Source organism: Micromesistius poutassou (assembly GCF_964030765.1).
Source record: "Micromesistius poutassou genome assembly, chromosome: 1".
Lineage (NCBI taxonomy): Eukaryota > Metazoa > Chordata > Actinopteri > Gadiformes > Gadidae > Micromesistius > Micromesistius poutassou.
The window spans coordinates 9,468,972-9,484,258 of record NC_140271.1 but is presented as its reverse complement, the minus strand read 5'-3'; the positions used below and the strand labels follow the sequence as shown (position 1 = coordinate 9,484,258).

General features: G+C 42.3%; 1 long non-coding RNA gene across 1 annotated transcript; it reads left to right on the top strand.

Moving 5' to 3' along the window:
- The first annotated feature begins 4,801 nt into the window (after positions 1-4,801).
- On the top strand, positions 4,802-13,354 carry LOC311420333. The gene is made up of 3 exons (XR_014684009.1): positions 4,802-4,896; positions 5,016-5,111; positions 12,577-13,354. It is a non-coding gene; the product is annotated as an uncharacterized lncRNA (long non-coding RNA).
- Positions 13,355-15,287: the final 1,933 nt, after the last annotated feature.

Genomic DNA, 15,287 nt, shown 5'->3' with positions numbered 1-15,287 from the left:
AATTAACGTGAAATTGAGCGCACATGCACGAGCCCGTCTCTCCACCCAGTCTCCTCCCTCATTTAATATGCTAATTTGTATAAATAGGCCTGCAGTAGTGCGCTCGTTAGGAGAAAGGAGAACATGGAGAAAGGAAGAAAAAATAACTTTAGTGAATGCGAGGTGGAGGTGCTGATTTCGGAGGTAGAGGCCAGAAATAAGATCTTGTTTGGCTCTCTTTCCTCCGGAATCAGCACCAAAAGCAAAAAACTGGCGTGGGAAAACGTTGCCAAGTCGGTCAATGAGGTTGGGGCGGAAAGCCGAACTGTGGCTGGCATTAAAAAAAAGTGGTCGGACATCAAGGTGGACGTAAAAAGAAAGTTGTCCCACCGGAGAAGCGTGAGTCAGAGCGCAGCGGGGCGGAGTCTGGGAGCTCGCCCTATTTGAGCAAAGGGTGGCAGCTGTGATTCGGGATCGGCTCCTTTTTGACAAAAAAATCATAATAGTCGCGGAACACCCGTTAATTTTGAATGCGACCATCTTCTAACAAGGCCAACACTGCCATTGTCAACCTATCGATTATTGCCACATTTTGCGCATGCTTTTATATTCATATATATTTATTTGGATGCTGACGATAGGTTGTGTCAATAATATGTACATAATTCAAAATTGGCCGACTGGTTCATTGATGGATTGATTTTAAGTAACAATGGCTTGTGCTTATTCCACTCAACATCACATAATAATATTGCAGTCAAGAATTTCACAACAAATGTGTGAAGAGAGATCATATGTCATGCGTGGTCCGGAAAATATGTAACGTTTAATAATCAAGCCATCAATGAAAATAATATTGCTGGGGCTTCCTTTTAATTCCAATATTGACAATTTAGTTTTATGGGTCTGTTTAAGTTTAGCCTAACAACAGTGTCACATTATGCGTCTCGACAACAATAACGCATGATTGAAGCGCATTTAAGATCACGCATTACAACGTTCAAATCCACTTTGAACTCGCCTCATATTGCAATATTACTTCATGACTCGTGATCGAGTAGGCCTAATGTTGTTGCGCTGCATTGCCTCTATGTGCCGCCAACTGACAAAATGCAGCAGAAATGTGCGTAAGCCAGGCATTTAGTTTGCGTGGAGAACCGCACTTTCTCACGTCAAGTCAGTCTTTGTACATCCGAACGTTTGCGTGAGAAGTTGCTTACGCAGCTTTTTTGTGCGTAAGCAAGCTTTGTACATGAGGCCCCTGGCCATCTACAAGCCTCCAAACGCTCAAAACACTGTTGTACTGGCAAAGGTAAGTTGCTTCACCTTTTGAGTTGTATGCTAATACTAATGTGTTGTGAATACATTGCGTTGACCAAAGTGACAAAGTAATTTACCGCGATTGTTTCGTAAACACTAGATTGTAACGAGGTGTTCCATGCACACAAACGTTAGATTAACTTCCCACATGTTTTGCAGCTTGTTATGCTAATTTGATTTTAGCCCAATGAAACATACTAGGCATTGTGTGTTGGGGGCTTCGAAGTAGACAAACCAGTTCTGGTTAGGCTAGGGTAGTTAATGGTCTGGTTAGACTAAAGCAAGCCATTAACGGTGTGAATGAAAGGTCTGTGAGATTCAGGCTGCAGACAAATGTAAATCTGGAAAGCTGCATACAAATGGAAATGGGGGTCTAGACTAGGCTGTAACTTGAAATAAAATGTGCCCCTTGTCTTCAAGGCTTTTTACTGTTTCTCTAATTTATTTACCTCTTGTATCTAACAGGTCATGCATTCACGACGGCTCTGCAAGCCTCCACTCACCCCATGGGTCATCCTCACACCATCGGGGCAAGTGTGTTCGGCCCACTGTACATGCATGGCTGGTGTAGCGGAGTCGTGCACCCATGTCGGAGCCCTGCTGTTTATGGTCGATGCCTGTGTACGGTTAAAGGAGAAGGCCACAGTCACAGACGAACCGGCCTACTGGAAGTTGCCAAGCAGCATCAACAAGGTCCTGCCAGAGGTTGGCCAACGCATCAATTTCATATCTGCTGCAGCTACACGGAGGTCTCTAAACAGACGAATAGACGGTGAGACCCACAATAGTCCTGCGCTGAGAACACGTCCAGCCAAAACAGCCAATGACACACCGACACCAACACCGGAAGAGCTAGCAGTATTCTACCGGGAAATCAGCACGACAGGGACAAGATCAGCAATTTTGAGTGTGCTACCCGAATACTGCGATGAGTTCAGAGACCCTATTCGGCCCATCCGCTGCTTACAGTCTCTGGCTAATGGAAGCGGCCTTGAAAGGAGTGACTTGCCTGCGCTGCAGAAGCACTGCCAGACCATAGGGAGCATTGCTGATGTGTCTGAGGAACAGGCAGTGCAGATAGAGAGAAGGACGCGGGGACAGCACAACTCATCACTTTGGTTTGCTGCACGGGCTGGAAGAATCACAGCCTCCTCAATGCATTGTGTTTATGCAACAGACATTAGTTCACCAGCACCCTCCACCATAAAGAGGGTTTGTTATCCTACACGTGGGCCGGGAACCGCAGCCACCAGTTGGGGCATCAAACATGAGGAGACAGCGAGGCAGGCATACACTGCCCAAACAAAGGATCAGCACACCGATCAACAAGTGGAAACTTGTGGGTTTTTTGTCAACCCGGCCTTCCCACAGGTAGGAGCATCGCCAGATGCCATTGTTACTTGCACTTGTTGTGGGAAAGGCTGCATAGAAGTGAAATGCCCCGCAAAGTACAAGGACAGCACAATCCTTGGTGCGTACTCATCAGATGACCGCAACTTCTGTCTGCATGCTGTTGATGGTCAGGTGCACCTCAAGAAGAACCACCAGTACTACACCCAGGTCCAGACCCAACTGTTTGTAACAGAGAGTGCCTACTGTGACTTTGTAGTGTGGACACTGAATGACTGTGTGATTCTGAGCATAGCTCCAGACAAAACATTTTGGAATGCACGGCTTCAGAAGGCACAGGACTTCTTTGTGAAGGTGGCTCTCCCTGAACTTGCGGTACAATATTTCTCGATACCACCTACCTCCCAAGCATCACCTGGCCCCAGTGTGCTTCGTGAACTACAGCCACAGACCGTGGTGAAGAGGCCAAGGAATTGTACATCCATGCACATTTCTTTATTGCTATTTTTAAATGTTTATTTTTAAATGCACATTGTTCTTTTGCCCACCCAAGAAATCCGACCTCCTCGTGATGTCGGATACTTGCTCTCCTAAGTGCGTTCTCCATTTAGGGAACCTAAAAAACTGTAGCCCACTGTTCTTACGGTTTCCTCGGCGATCGTGTGAGGCATTGGAGCAGTTTTTAACGCAGCAGTTGCTTCCAGGCATTGTTAACAGTAAATAATTTCAACAACCTCCTCTGCTAGCAGCTACCGTGTCAACAATAACGCAAAGCTCAGCTGCACTCGGAGGGGCGTACCTACCAACATGGCGGAAAGGGGGGGGCTTACACGGCTTACTGTGCCGTGAGGTCAACTCCTCATTCCTAAATGAGAACACAATTCGGTGTTTAGCTAGGCTAGTTGCACACGTCTTTTTTATGTAGACTAGCCTAGTCAAGGCCTGCGGTTCGATTAATACTTTTCTATTAGATGTAGGTACCCAATGTGTTCGCGTTATCCATACAGCATGGCCTTTTCATGCATTTTAATTGCCCATAGATAGGCTACACCAGCGGTCCCCAACCACCGGGCCATTCAGCTCTTAGCAGATCTTAGCTAGATTCCTGACCGGGCCTATGGCCGGCGGCGGAACCCCGACCGCGAAGCCCCCCGGCGGCGGAGCTAAGATCTGAATATTAGCCCCAGTTTGATGATTCGGATCTTAGATTATGGTAGGTGAAAAGTTTGGACCCCTGGGCTACACTATCCATTGGAAATTGACACAGTTTCTCGTCGGTGAGTTCGCCTTAGCACTACAGGCATCATGCACTTAGCACGTGATCAGACCACCAGAGTTGTTGGTCGTAGCACATTGAGACTAGTGCCGCGGTCAGTCGACCGCCTATTTATTTTTGTTCTCCCGTCAAACGGCTCACTGTAAATTCACCTCCGCACAAGTCTGTGCGCGCCCTGCTGGTTAATCTGCTATGGCATGCTCTTTCTTCCCCCTCCCCCCGCCTTCACTGCTTTGATATGAAAAATGGCTGAGGCAGGTGAGTCCTCCGAATCAAGTCGAGTATTTCAGGCCAACTGGTAAAGGAGTGTCACGGCTTTCAAACACACAAACCATAAAGCCTATGGACGCCTCAGAACGGACTAGTCAACGCGCTGCGGCATCACTCGGTGTGTGTGTGTGTGTGTGTGTGTGTGTGTGTGTGTGTGTGTGTGTGTGTGTGTGTGTGTGTGTGTGTGTGTGTGTGTGTGTGTGTGTGTGTGTGTGTGTAAAATAAAAAAATAAAAAAATAAATAAAATAAACTACAAAAACAGCGTCCCTTATTCGCTTTAAATACTTTATTTACCGCGCCGTATTAATTCCCAAGTTTTGAAAAGAAAAGAAAGTATTTGAAGCGAATAAGCGACGACACACACGCACGAACACACGTGCACGCACGTTCATTCACGCAAGCAGGCACCCACTACAACCTGGAGAGGCTGTAAATGCTTTTAAAAATGATAATGGCTATAGACAATTTTTGACAGGTTACAAATTCTCCCAATTTACTTACTATTCCTCTGTACATATTTGTTTTTTCCTGCATTTTACAGATTTGTGAGGAGTTTTTCTGTATTACAAACAAAGATCTACTCTGAACATTCAGAGCTGCTGTAGAAAAATATGCGCCCCTACTGCTGAGTTTGTACCGCGCCCGAAAAACAGAGTTTGGCAAGGATCTGAAGGAGATACTGAGAAAGCTTGATGATGAGGTGTGTGCACAGTACAGTACCAAACAATACTTTTGCCCAGATGAAATTCAATCTGTTGAATTACAATTAGTCTTGCTATTATTAGAGCTATCTTTCTGTTTTTTCTTTTTTTCTTTGAGACCACCAACATCGTCAGACACGGCAAGGAAGCAGCCATGAAAGGACTTCCTGTGTTCCTGCGTGAAGATCCTAATCTACTTTTCAAGCAGTGTCTTGTAAGTATTAATGGTCATTAATATAAATTTTACAAGCATAGAGATACAATTGTAAAATGAAGATACTGTAATTGAAAATACTAGAAAATCTGAAAGTTTATTTCTGTTTCGCCCTCGGACTGCTTGAGAGAGGGAAGGGAAGTTAATTGCCTGTCTTATATAAAAGCTTATTGGTTGTGAAGTGAGTCCCTCTAGCACATTTGACAGGGGTTTCAGATTATACCATGAGGAAGATGCTGCTTTGATATACAGGTTGTTGTTATACAGATGTTAGACCGAGGCTACCTGCTTTGGCTAGAACTAGGGGGCTAGATCACAGCCATATCACTCACCACCTGTCAGGTCATTCTTTTGATTCTAGTGATTAGGACTAGGCCTCTACAGGCTACAAGCTATTATTTTTCTTACAGTCCGAGTCAAATGTTCTGGGCCACATAACTACAAGGGTGATATACTCTTCTACATTGGGTTGGAACCATTTCCTTGGTTTTGTGGACATTGCAGGTTATGCTGGTGAGCTGGCACGCATCTCACAGGGGTGAATTATACCATAGATTATAGATAGATAGATTATACCATGAGGGAAGATGCTTTTATTGAGCTGGCTCCTCTTTGCTCTTTTATCTGTTTAAATGTGCGCTATGCATGATGGTGGAAGTTCAGTTTGTATTATTTGTTTAAATTTCTTGGTTGATGCTTTTGCCCAACAGAACGTAGAGTAGGTTTAAAGTTTAGGATCACTTTGAATGTTCTTGTTTTCAATGGAAACACACATGAGTTATCCTGCATAGGAAATATAGGAGACCAAATCTTTATTCATTTTTTCCAGATTCATATGGCGGTCTTATCATGGTAAACTAGCTCATTGTCAGGTGTTTAACAGCGACACACACTCGGAGACAGTAAAGAAAGACGGGTCCGAGCTGCTACGCGCGTTTGAAGTGCTCTCACCGTTCTCATGCACACAATTGTTTTTTTAATACATAAATTAAAGGCTTGCGGTTTGTCCACGATGCGGCCTATATGCGGGAAATTACGGTAGTGTAGTTAACATAGTTTTCATAGTTATCAGCCTACGTGCTGCTGAGAAGACCAGAGTTTTTTTACAACACCCTCAGGGGTCGCATAGCTATTGGATCATGAGGAGATATTAGCTGAATGCTAGGAAATGTTATTTGTTTAAAGGTCCCATGGCATGCTATTTTATGGATGCTTTAATAAAGGTGTTAGTGGGCCCCTAATACAGTACTTGAAGACGTTTAAGAAATTCAGCCTTGGTGCAGAGTTACAGCCACTACAAGCCAGTCCCACAATGAGCTCTCCACAGACGTGCCGTTTTTAGAGGCGGGTCAAGGTGGAGGGTGGGGGTGTGGCCCTGAGCAGCTTGCAGCCACGGTACCATGCGCTAGTGTTTACAGTGGAACACTGAACACTCCGGGTGCTCCGGCGGGAGTCCTGGAGCTCTATATCTAAATAATATCATATTATATTTAGATATCTATATAATATATATTATCATGGTCAAAAGCTGTTTGCGCCTCTGTATGATATTATGAATCTCAAACGACTGCGACGGGTTCTCAGACGCCTCTGGTTCTTCCACTTCCACGTCAATATTAAGTAGGCTACAGACTCAACGGAGAAATGAAATGGAGGAGAAGGGGATTGTTGCCTGCGATTGTTGCCCGGGGTTGTCTGCGTCGGGTTGGTTGAGAAGGAATTGGGAACCGCGACATGGAGGAGAAAAGGATTGTTGCCCAGGATTGTCTGTCTGAGCCCCGCGGAACGCTGGCCGCCCCCGGGGCTGCCCGCCCAACCCTGCTGCCACGGCAGCGGTCCGTCTGAGCCCCGCTGCCCGCTGGCCACCCCCGGGGCTACCTGCTGAACGCTGGCCAACCCCGGGGCTGTCCGCCCAGCCCCACTGCCCGCTACAGCGGGGCTCCGACGGACAATCCTAGGAAACAATCCTTTTTTCCTCCATGTCGCGGTTCCCAATTCCTTCTCAACCAACCCGACGCAGTCTAGTCTTTTCACCAAATGGGAGCTACATGCAAGCTTGCGTTATTGTGTTGCATGTTATGCGCCATGAAGGCCGCCTCATACCTCCGGATCCGGACGAAATTTGTCCGTCCGTACTAAACGTTGTCTCCGGGACTACCCTTCATACCTCCGTCCGGTTTCAGTGTTATGGATGTTATGCAAAACAACCTCTAGAGGGCAGTGTATAAAATGACCGGCATCGACAATCGCAAACATGGTATCTGTAGAGGAGATGATTATGCTCTGTGTCATCCGGCACAAAGTGTACGTGGAGGTGGCATGTGGCACCCCTCACCAACCTGCAGATTCTCTGCTCAAAATTTAAATTCAAAAAAGTTTTATTGGCATAAAAAATATACATTTGCATTGCCAAAGCAGGTGTACAATAAAATTATAAGGTCAAGTATATAGTATAATATAAGTATAAAACGTTAAATACAAAATATATATACATATCAGTTATTATAGGCCTACTACTCTCGTGGTTGGGACTTCTGCCTCTACTGCCGCCTCGATCTCCGGTGGTAGTGCTCCGGTTTGTCCGGAGCACTCCGGATTCGTAAGCTCAGAGGCGACGGACCCACTGACGGACGCCCTCCAGGACCAGACAAAAGCGTCCGTATCCGTATTTACCGTAGGGTGTGAATGGGCCTTTACACCAACAGCGGAACGGTTATCCAAATAACAAAGAACACTTGCGTTACAGTGTGTATTCACACACACACATGTGGCGCTCGCACGGTCCTAGCTCATTGTCTCATTGACGGGCCAAATTCTCTGGGCGGGCCAAATTCTCTGGGCGGGCCAAGCAGAGAAAGGGGAGGTAACATGGCCCCATATGACGTCATATGGGGCCGGAAGCCAAATCGAAGCGTTTCAGCGATCCTTTTTTCAAAGACGGCGCAAGATAGCTACTTCTCGGTTTACACCTAACGCAATTTTTAGCTACTGGGGGATCATAGGGAGGCTAGGGGAACTCGACTTAATGTTAGAAAACCTCAAAGTGAACATTTTTAAATGGCTTATAATTCATAGGGCTCCTTTTTAGGTATAGGCCCATTTGATTGTTGTTTCTGCTGATCAGGTGCACCAACCCATTGCAGCAGCAAATTTGATGATGGAGGTGTGATTGCTGCTCTGCAGCGGGTGCATCACATAGCCCTGGGCAGAGCCGTATATAGAGAGAGTTCTGCCAACTGAAATCATGGGTGCCATCTTGTAGACCCAAGTCAGCTCACTGTACAACGTCTGCCAATGGAACGAAGATGGGATGTTGCAACAAATCGCTCATTATCATCATAAACTGTTTGTGAATGTTAAAAGGTTTCTCATACTTTGCTAAAATATAAACGCTTTTACAAATATATCACGTTGAACGTCTCGAGAAGACAGACAATTATGCCTACATCACCTACAGGGCTCCAGACTAACTTTTTGACAGGTAGCACTGGCCACCTAGCTTTTCATTTAGTAGCACCAAAACAAATTAGGTAGCACCATATTTTTCTTTGTAAAGCGTGTTATTAATACATGACCTTATGTTTATGAAAGATTGACAAATAAATAGATAAAGAATAAAAATAAAGATAAATAAACGCCTTAAATTAAGCACATAACATGGAATATTTATATTTACACACACACACACACACACACACACACACACACACACACACACACACACACACACACACACACACACACACAATTCTGTGTGTTTTTATAAGATACCTGGGCATGATGGCATTAAATAAAAATTTAATTCTAACGGAAATTATAATTAACCTATAGAGCATTTTTCCATATAGTTATTATCATTTGGCTATATGAGACACACTCCTTACCTTCTGCATGGCCATGTTCAACCACAATATGGCCAATAAGACTATTGGGTTTCCATCTTCAACGATACGGGCATATATAATCTCGCACTCTTTGGTGGATTTGTCAGTGGAACCGTCAAGCATGAACGAGAGGTAGGGGGCGGATGCGACTTTGTCAGCGGTCTTTCCCTTGAGTGTGTCTGCTATAACTCCCACAAATTGTGCACACGCAGTGTCGTTGGAATATTTGGGGTTGACGTTCAGTCCGTTATTCTTCATCATTTTGTGAACGGGAGTTCCTCTTTAGCGATGTTGTAGGCGGTGTTAAACTTGATGATCATTTGTTCATTCTCCGCCGAGCGATTGGTCTCATCTATCCGATTAAATGAGGTGGGGAGAGACTGAGAGCTTCATGTGATGCAGCGGTCCCTGCACGTCTTGTGCTTTTGGCTTTCATTGTGTAATTTTAATGACTGAACTTTGAATTGTGTAGACCCATTTACAAAATGTGTTTTGCCTGCAACGGACAGGCCACATGTCCTGCAGTACACACACCATGGTTTGTCCCTCATAACGCAACCACGGGAACTGCGCCAGCCATTTTTGTTGAAAACAATACTTTTTTTTTCTCTCCCCACTGCCCCCCGCCTCTTTCACCAACCTGTCACTGTCCTCTTCAGAATAAGAATCTGAGATTCTTTTTGCTTCCTCTGCTAACCCTTCTCCAGCACCAACAACAGCCTAATTTGTTTCCTCCTCCGAGACATTTTTCTTCTTAAAAGAATCTACTATCGACCGCTTCATATCTGCTCGTCCTCCTGCAAGTAGCACCGGAGCAACCTCATTAAATTTTAACTCACACCTTAAGAAATTAGGTCGCATATGCGACCTAATAGGTCGCACTCTGGAGCCCTGATCGCCTATCAGTGGAGCCGCGTTCACCTTCTCCGATAGCCGTCGCCGTGTAGCCTACGATTACTTATTGAGACATTGGCTAAAAATTACAACTTCTTGGTTATTTATTTTAATCTAGACTATAAATATTTCCCTTAAACATCAAATTAACCCTTCTCGTAGCCTACTTAGGTGTCATGATCAGACTGTCTATTGTTAAAAGTCTGACTGATGACTAATGCCCAAGGGAAAAAAGACCATACACGTATGATTTTGTTTATCAATTAAAGAGTTTTCTCTTTCATAAAAAATGAATCAGACGTTAGCAATATAAAAATAACTTTGGTTACTTCTTAGACTATAACTTATAATACATTCTGAATGTTTGCATTCAAATCCTAGCAGTACGCAATAATTTGTACAACATTTAAACAACAGACTCTCAGGAAGATCCTCCAACAGGAAAATTCATATTCAATATTCATATTAAAATATCAACAGTGAAATCAGGGAAGAGCCATTAAAACATCTCAAATATTACGGTAAAAGTATACATTTTGTATTAGACAATCTTTAATATCTTTACTTCTTACACTATAGCGTATAATACATTCTGAATACATTCTGAATGTTTGCATTCAGAGATGGTTCATCTTCAGTCCGTTTCGTTTGGTGGGTCTGCTGGGCGGTGTCGGTGGGGTAAAGACGAACAGTGTTGGGATGGAATTTGGCTTGAGCTTCCTAACACCATCAGCTCTGTGACTCTAACTGTGTCTCATCGAAGTGGTCCTACAAACGGAGTCAGACATTTTAATGCAATTTCAAAGAGAAAGTAAATGATGGTAATGGATTTTCACAGAATGGCATCTAACCAATGCATAGTTATTGCATGGATTACATAAGCGCTTTGGCACCATGCTGTTTGCACTAGACTCTAGACAAGAGTAACATGAATCTCTCCAGCAAACATGAACTGACCATGTATTATCTGTAACTCGAGAAATTGCTGACCAAGCAATGCTGCAAAAGGGCATTTGTTTGCAATATATCCACATGATTTCCGTGCAAAGTTAATCACAATCTTTCTGACATGCATGAACATAAACAAAGACAATGCAGCCAGTGTTTTGAAAGAATGCAGGGTAAAATGCAGCAGTGCAGAAAGATAGCACGTCAAGTAGGCTAGCCTTGCAATGATGTAGTATTAATAGTTGTCATTATTCTAAAAATTGCATAGATTTTCACAGAATGGCATCTAACCAGTGCATACTTATGCATAAAAGAGCCTGGTGGAAAAATACAGACGGCAGATGCAGGTTGTTTGTCCCGGAGTTCAGTGCTAGCATTAGCATAAAAAAGGCGCAAAGAGCTAGCGAGCATCGTGTAGCTTAACACTACTAGGCTAAGTTCAAATCAAATTCACTTTGGTTAGTACTTTTTTCGAAGCATGCCATGAATTGATGGGGTACAATAATATTTTCCAAATGTGTTTTCTTTACAAAGTCCATGATAGAAATGTTCTTACCTCACACAACAAGGAAAAATTATTCGGCTTCCAGTTCATCCTTCTGACCCTCTGCTCCCACAATTTCCTCCTAGTAGGGTCCTGAGGGAAATGATGCAGACGTTTACCACGTCCGGGCCTTAGAGAGCAACCATAGGCTACACAACACGACATTTTCTTTCGAAAAAAGTAATGATATTACAGATATATATTCCTCTCTTGTACGTTGTCGCACTTGCCTTGATAGCATGGTAATGACGATTGATTAATGTTTGGTCTGTAAGATGGCGTACACAAAACACGTGACTACCTTTGAACCAATCCACGACAGAATTGTCCTGAACGTTCTAAACAGAGTTGGCGGAACTCTCTCTATATACGGCTCTGGCCCTGGGAAGAACTTGTGCTGAGGGATAGTGGATGTCACATATTCTACTCTGGCCACCTGTGATCGGTTCTTTTAAGCAATCTTACACTCGATGGCGTTCTTGAATGTCATTGGTACGCAAAGCACAGCCGTAGGAACGAGGCGCTTGCGCCGAGTTCCCAAGTCCTGTGCTTCAAGTACCAATAATGACATTCAAGAACACCATCGAGTGTAAGATTGCAAATCAATAACACAAACCATCTTCATTATCAACAATATTGTAAAATGTTTTCATATTGTGGGTTAATTTGCCCTCAAATTCAAGCTTTCTGCCAGAGTTCATCTCTATCAGAAAATAGTTCCTATAGTAAAAGCGCCTCGTTCCTACTGCGCAAGTGAAACAATGTAACAGTTGAACGTTGTTATGGAAACTAGGCTCATGAAAGTAGTTTCAGCTAGTTAGCGTAGCGATACTTTCTGTAATTAGGCACATTATTTTTGTCCGTTCTTTCACCAGGCATTTAAACACACTCTAGAATGGGAATTGACCAATCGGAGTGCTTGCTTAAACTTGTGTGTTATTGAATACCACATGTATATACCACAAGTCAGCTTTACAAATTTTCTCATTTTTCCCATGGACAGCACCAGATAGGCTTGAATGACGGGGATATGGATCAGTATACACCGGAATGGTCCTTCAACAACAAAGCTAAAATGACAGACAACTTCATATTGGATATGACAATCCAATTTGAGATGCCTGGCTCCCTACAAGACATGTAGTATGTGATGTGAGTTTGAATTGAAAATCATATTTCTTAATGTCCTAAACAGGAAACTGATCCAGATGACGTGGCTGCCAAGGGAGTCACTGTGGGAATTCTGTATGTCCTGTGTGGCTGAAGCCTCATCCCCCAAGATCCAAAACATCGCACTCATCTTAGAGGAATCCATAGTAGTAAAGGACCTTCCGGATACTCCCATGGCCTACCTTCTCTGCCTCCTTTATGCACTCAATATTTCCTATCCGGAGGACCTTAAGTACACCTTTGAAACACGTGTTCCTGGATAATGGCCCAAAATGCTCTGTGTGCGATCTCTAAAGAAAAAGCTTTGTCTTGTCTAAACGTTGCAAAAAGAAAAGTGAAATAAAGAAACAGGTTTTCCCTCTTGGAGTCAGCTCTGATTAGCAGCTGTGAAATTTGACAAGTTCACATAATTGTTTTGTGTTGTGTTCTCAGACTAATTGCTGGTTAATAACTCAAAAGTTTGTAAAATGTGTGTTACACCCATTTGTAAGTTATGTAGTTATTGCTAATAAGGCAACGTGAAATTTGACATTGATTTATTTTATTTATATTTTTCTACATTGTTACATTGCTACATTGATTGTTCTAGCAAAATGTTAATGCAGAATGTATTTTCAAGTTAGACCTGTGAAGCCATACGTGTCAAGACAGCTGTGAATGACATGTTATGTGAATTTTAACAGAACTTTTTCATGTTAATTCTCTTGATGCCCATAGTCATCTCTGACCAGCAGCTGGCAAACTAATGTTTTAAGTGTTTATCACACATTTTATTGTCTTAAATTGTATTTTAGATGCATCTGAGCAGGGATTATTGTTCTAGCATAAGTGTAACTGCAGAATATTTTTCAAGTTATACCTGAATATTTGGCCATATTGTTGATTTTGAAATTCACACTTTGATCACTGACTAGCAGCTGTGAATGACATGTCATGTGAAATTTAACACTGGACTTTTTCATGTTAATTCTCTTGATGCCCATAGTCATCTCTGACCAGCAGCTGGCAAACTAATGTTTTAAGTGTTTATCAAGTGAAGAATGGGGAGATCGCACACTAGGGCTGAGAAGTTCCAAAAGTATTTTAAAAGCCGAAACAACAATTACAGGACACATAAACAAGGGGAAACGTTTCGGGTCTAGCCCTTCATCCGTGTTCCTTGTACGTGATGCGTCACAGGGCGCAGCGGCCTTTTATAGGCTCGCTTGCCAATCACCCCAAGACACATGAGTGTGTTTGGGGTCACAGTGTATCCAAATCACCAAAGTTACACCACAGGTACTATAATATCACGATTATATACAGACATGTACAGGAGATATAACATTTGTATACAGAAACATAGTCACATTTTAATAGTGATGCCATATTTAAATTTAAATGTAAAAAAAAAAATATATATATATATATAAAACATAACAATATTTAGAAAAAGGTACACATCACCCTTATCAAAAGCAATATCATCATAGCACATTAGGTTATCTTGCGTCCATGTTGGCCTAGTCCATTATTCAACCAACTATTCTAATTACAACAGTTACAGCGAACATGTTAAGGTAAATTCATTATTGATACCACAGAGACGGTCTCCTAAGACCAGTTCAGACCAAAGATTCGCGACGCAACGAGACTCTTTTGGGACGTCGCAGGGGAAAAGTTGCAGCAGTGTGAACTGGTCGTCGCAAGTTGCAAGGAGTCCCCAAAGATTGAACATGTCAAGATTGACCAGCTCTGACGGGGGGATCCCGAGGCGTTCCCAGGCCAGTGTTGAGATATAATCTCTCCACCTAGTCCTGGGTCTTCCCCGGGGTCTCCTCCCCACTGGTCGTGCCTGGAACACCTCCCAAGGGAGGCGTCCAGTGGGCATCCTTACCAGATGCCCGAACCACCTCAACTGACTCCTTTCTAAGCAAAGGAGCAGCGGCTCTGGTGTCTGCCATATTTGGCATTGTAATTTCATCTTAAACAACACTCATCCATCCCCGTGCAGTCTCTTACCATTAAAAAAATGGTAAGAGACTGCCCCTCCCCCCCACAGTCAACATTTACACCCGCGGACCCTGCTATGTATGCATTACAAGATTCTACAGAATCTCACGCCAGTAATGTAATGCATTACTGAACTGGTCGTAGGAGACCATTCGGGAACCATGCCTATGTAGGTAAACGAATGATACGTCTAAACGTAAAAAAAATTATTCTATAAAAAAAATTATGAAAAAAAAATTATATAAAAAAAAAAAATATATATAAAAAATTATTTAAAAAAAAATTATAAAAAAAAAATTATATAAAAAAAATTAAATAAAAAAACAAATGCGCACAAATGTTTTTTTTTGGACCTGCGCGCGCATCTTTTTTTTTACATGCGCACGCGCATCTTTTTTTGGACATGCGCGCGCAGGTCCAAAAAAAAACATTTGTGGGTCCAATTTTTTTTAATATATTTTTTTTAATTTATAATTTTTTTTTATAATTTTTTTTTTATATAAATTTTTTTTTTATATAATTTTTTTTTTATATAATTTTTTTTTAAATTATTTTTTTTATGTAATTTTTTTTATATATAATTTTTTTTTCATAATTTTTTTTTATAGAATTATTTTTTTTATACATTTTTTTATAGAATTTCACGATACAATTTTTTTTTTTCATAATTTTTTTAAATATCTTTTTTTTATATAATTTTTTTTCATATCTTTTTTTAAATCTGTTTTTATATATATTTATATA